The sequence below is a fragment of the Micromys minutus genome, assembly GCF_963924665.1.
Source record: "Micromys minutus genome assembly, chromosome: 14".
Lineage (NCBI taxonomy): Eukaryota > Metazoa > Chordata > Mammalia > Rodentia > Muridae > Micromys > Micromys minutus.
In genome coordinates, this window is record NC_137983.1 from 14579927 (window position 1) to 14584818 (window position 4892).

Genomic DNA, 4892 nt, shown 5'->3' on the forward strand with positions numbered 1-4892 from the left:
AATGCATACTATCAAACCTTTAAAAAAATTAAGTACTGACTAAAAAATATATTCATATAGTTTTATGTAAAAAACTATTTTAAAATCTGAAAAAAGTACTGACAAAAATGTATAATTTTAAGCAAAAAATGTTTAAAATCTGTACATTTATCTTTGTTTTGTAAAATAAAGTTGTTTATAAAAAATGGGGTACAGAGCTAAACAAAATGTTCTCAATTGAGGAATATCGAACGGCTGAGAAACATCTAAGGAAGTGCTCAATATCCTTAGCCATCAGGGAAATGCAAATCAAAACAACCCTGAGATTCCACCTCACACCAGTCAGATTGGCCAAGATCCAAAACTCAGATGACAGCAGATGCTGGCAAGGATGTGGAGAAAAAGGAACACCTCTCCACTGTTGGTGGGGTTGTAAACTGATACAACCACTCTGGAAATCAGTCTGGTGATTCCTCAGAAAATTGGACATAGTACTACCTGAAGACCCAGCTATTCCACTTCTGGGCATATACCCCAGAGACACTCCAATATACAACAAAGATACATGCACTACAATGTTCATAGCAGCTCTATTTATAATAGCCAGAAGCTGGAAAGAACCCAGATGTCCTCCAGTAGATGAATGGATATAAAAATTGTGGTACATTTACACAATGGAATACTACTCAGCCATCAGAAACAATGACTTAACCAAATTCTTAAGAAAATGGTTGCACCTAGAGAATATCATCCTGAGTGAGATAACCCAGTCACAAAAGAACAGACATAATATGCAGTCACTGATAGTGGGATGCTAACCCCAGAGGCTTGGACTGCCCCCAGAAACAATTCACAGACTTAGTGAAGTTCAAGAAAAAAACAAAACAAAACAAAACAAAAACATTATGCTCAATCCTTACACACCGAGAAAACGTTGACTAATTCTGGGTTACATCCTGTTTTACATGTACTTTTTGCTCATTGTAACTAGTAAGACCTTAATGCAGAGCATCAAACCTTAAAAAAAAAAAAAAAGAAAAAAAGAAAAGCCAAACACTGACAAAAATGTATTTGTACATTTATGCAAAAATGTTTAAAATTTTTTCTTTTATCTTTGTTTTTTAAAATAAAGGTTTTTTTAAAAAAAGAAAGTGGTAGTTTAGTTTATTCTGTTGTTTGAAGAAATTTTTTTAAACGACTTTATTTTGCAAAACAAAGATAAATGTAAAGATTTTAAACATTTTTTGCTTAAAATTATACATTTTTGTCAGTACTGTTTTTGCAGACATTAAAATAAGTTTTACATAAAACCATGTAAATATGTTTTTTAGTCAGTACTTGATTTTTTTCAAGGGCTTGACAGTATGCATTGAAAACCTATTAGTTGCAATAAGCGTAAAGGACATGCAAAACAAAACGCAACATGGAAATAGTCAAAGTCTTCTTGTTTTGTTAATATATGTATATTTTTTGTTTTCTTTATTTCTTGGACTTTATACAGTCTGTGAGTTGTTTCTGGGGGAGTGCAAGCCTCTGGGGTTAGCATCCCACTATCAGTGACTGCATATTATGTCTGTTCTTTTGTGACTGGGTTATCTCACTCAGGATGATATTCTCTAGATGCAGCCATTTTCTTAAGAATTTGGTTAAGTCATTGTTTCTGGTGGCTGAGTAGTATTCCATTGTGTATATGTACCACAATTTTTGTATCCATTCTTCTTCTGAAGGACATCTGAAGAAATTATAACTGCAGTTAATGCCTAAAAATAGAACCGAACTACCAATTGTGTTTCTCACTTATTGAGAAACACCAAGCTCATGTGCTTTAATGCTGATATTTGGATTTCTCATGAAACCAAGAAAACAAATCCCAGTTATTCTTTTTAACAGAATAACAACTTTCCAAACTACCTTGCAAGTCACAAACCCATATCTTTCTTCCATGGTCTAGCTGTGAGGGTGTCATTAAAACTTCTTCTGAATTATTAATCATACATAGAAACTGAAAAGGCATGGGATTAGGATCTTTATGGTAGGACTGGCCCACTTAATTTTCTCATTTATGTTGTCATAGCTGATGGAATAAAAGAAACTACAAAATACTGCCCCATTAACTTTCTGTTTCCTAACTCTCTTTCTAGGAAGGGTCACACCTCCATTTCAACTTACAGAGAAGTGCCACATTTATAGAAGTTTAGTTAGACACTACAAAGTTACCAAATTCCAGCTTAACTCAGAAACTTATACTGTATCCCCAGTAACCAGAGCTATAGAAGTGGTTGCCTGGTTGCCAAGAATTAAGAAATACTTTCTCATATCCACATTAGTGAAGTGAAAAACCTTAAATATTTATGATGTCAAGAAACCACTATCATTCTTGGTCAAACTCTATCATTCCAGTTTGCTATTGATAGCTTAGCAAAAATAAATCGCTTTGTAATTTGTGTCTGGATGTTTGTTAACAGACAGACACATGAAAAAGAATTCCTGTACTTTGTTCTCCCATAGTCTAAACTTGGAGTAAGTTTGCTACTTCCCCTTTAGTGTCTCTCAATAATAGCATGCAAAACTGCAAGCATTTCCCATTGTATTATAATCTCCAAAAACTTGTTGGTTTACCCAATTTTGGTCTGAAAAATCTTTCTCTAATTAGTGTTATGGAAAAATTGAACACAGACAAATTTTAATCCTTCTTTTATTGATTTTATTTTAATGTTATTACTCAGCATATGTTGGCTACATTAAGCTATTACAGTAAAAATTAAAATGAAAGTCATATGATTTATTTTTCCTTTAAGAGTGTTAAATTGGTCTATTAGAAGTTGAGTGCCAAATACCAGATGTCTGATTTTAAAGTAGTTATGAACAAAAAGAAAAATAAAACCAACCCTTTCATTATTAAGATATTTGAGATTAAATGCAATACAAGAAAAAGGAATGTTCATAGAAAAAATACAATAATATGGATACATTTTAATACAGGGAATAAAATATGTTATATTAGTCATAATAATTTTTAACTCTCATCATTATATATGCATTTTTGCTGGACAATCATTAAGAAATTTTTTTAAACAACTTTATTTTACAAAACAAAGATAAATGTACAGATTTTTAACATTTTTGCTTAAAATTATACATTTTTTGCCAGTACCTTTTTTCAGATTTTAACATAATTTTTACATAAAACTATATAAATATATTTTTTAGTCAGTACTTGATTTTTTTCAAGGTTTGATTTTATGCCTTGAAAATTTAATAGTTACAATGAGCTAAAGTACATGTAAAACAAAATGTAACATGGAAATAGTTAAAGTTCTCTTGCTTTGTAAATATTTTTTTTTGTTTTGTTTTGTTTTCTTTATTTCTTAGACTTCATACAGTCTGTGACTTGTTTTTGGAGGAGTGCAAGACTTTGGGGTTAGCATCCCACTATCAGTGACTGCATATTATGTCTGTTCTTTTGTGACTGGGTTATCTCACTCAGGATGATATTCTCTAGATGCAGCCATTTTCTTAAGAATTTGGTTAAGTCATTGTTTCCGGTGGCTGAGTAGTATTCCATTGTGTATATGTACCACAATTTTTGTATCCATTCATCTTCTGAAGGACATCTGGGTTCCTTCCAGCTTCTGGCTATTATAAATAGAGCCGTTATAAACATTGTGGTGCATATATCTTTGTTGTGTATTAAAGTGTCTCTGGGGTATATGCCCAGAAGTGGAATAGCTGGGTCTTCAGGTAGTACTATATACAATTTTCTGAGGTATCGCCACTCAGATTTCCAGAGTGGTTGTATTAGCTTGCAACCCCACCAACAGTGGAGAAGTGTTCCTCTTTCTCCGCAGTCTCGCCAGCATCTGCTGTCATCTGAGTTTTGGATCTTGGCCAATCTGACTGGTGTGAGGTGGAATCTCGGGGTTGTTTTGATTTGCATTTCCCTGATGGCTAAGGATGTCGAGCACTTCCTCAGATGTTTCTTGGCCATTCGGTGTTCCTCAACTGAAAACGTTTTGTTTAGCTCTGTACCCCATTTTTTAATAGGGATATTTGATTCTCTGGTGTCTAGCTTTTTGAATTCCTTGTACACCTTGGATATTAGGCCTCTATCTGATGTGGTGTTGGTAAAGATCTTTTCCCATTCTGTTGGTTGCTGTTTTGTTTTCTTGACGATGTCCTTATCCTTACAGAAACTTTGCAATCTCATTAAGTCCCATTTGTTAATCTCTGACCTTAGAGCTTGAGCCATTGGTCTTTTGTTCAGGAAATTTTCTCCTGTGCCTATGTGTTCTAAGGTTTTCCCTACTTTCTCATCTAATAGTTTCAGTGTATCTGGTTTAATGTGGAGATCTTTGATCCACTTACACTTGAGCTTTGTACAATGAGATAAGAAAGGGTCTATTTTCATTCTTTTGCATGCTGAGTGCCAGTTGGACCAGCACCATTTGTTGAATAGGCTGTCCTTTTTCCATTGAATGTTTACTGCTCCTTTGTCAAAAATCAGGTGACCATATACATGAGGGCTCATTTCTGGATCTTCTATTCTATTCCATTGATCCACATGCCTATTTCTGTACCAGTACCATGCAGTTTTCAGCACAATTGCCTTGTAATATAGCTTGATGTCAGGAATAGTGTTTCCCGCAGATGTTTTTTGTTGTTGAGGATAGATTTTGCTATTCTAGGTCTTTTGTTATTCCATATGAAATTGCACATTGATCTTTCCAATTCCATGAAGAACTGGGTTGGAATTTGTATGGGGATTGCATTGAATCTATAGATTGCTTTTGGTAGGATGGCCAGTTTTAAGATGTTGATTTTTCCAATTTATGACCATGGGAGATCTTTCCATTTTCTGAGATCCTCCTCAATTTCTTTCTTTAGAGGTTTGAAGTTCTTGTCATACAGGTCCT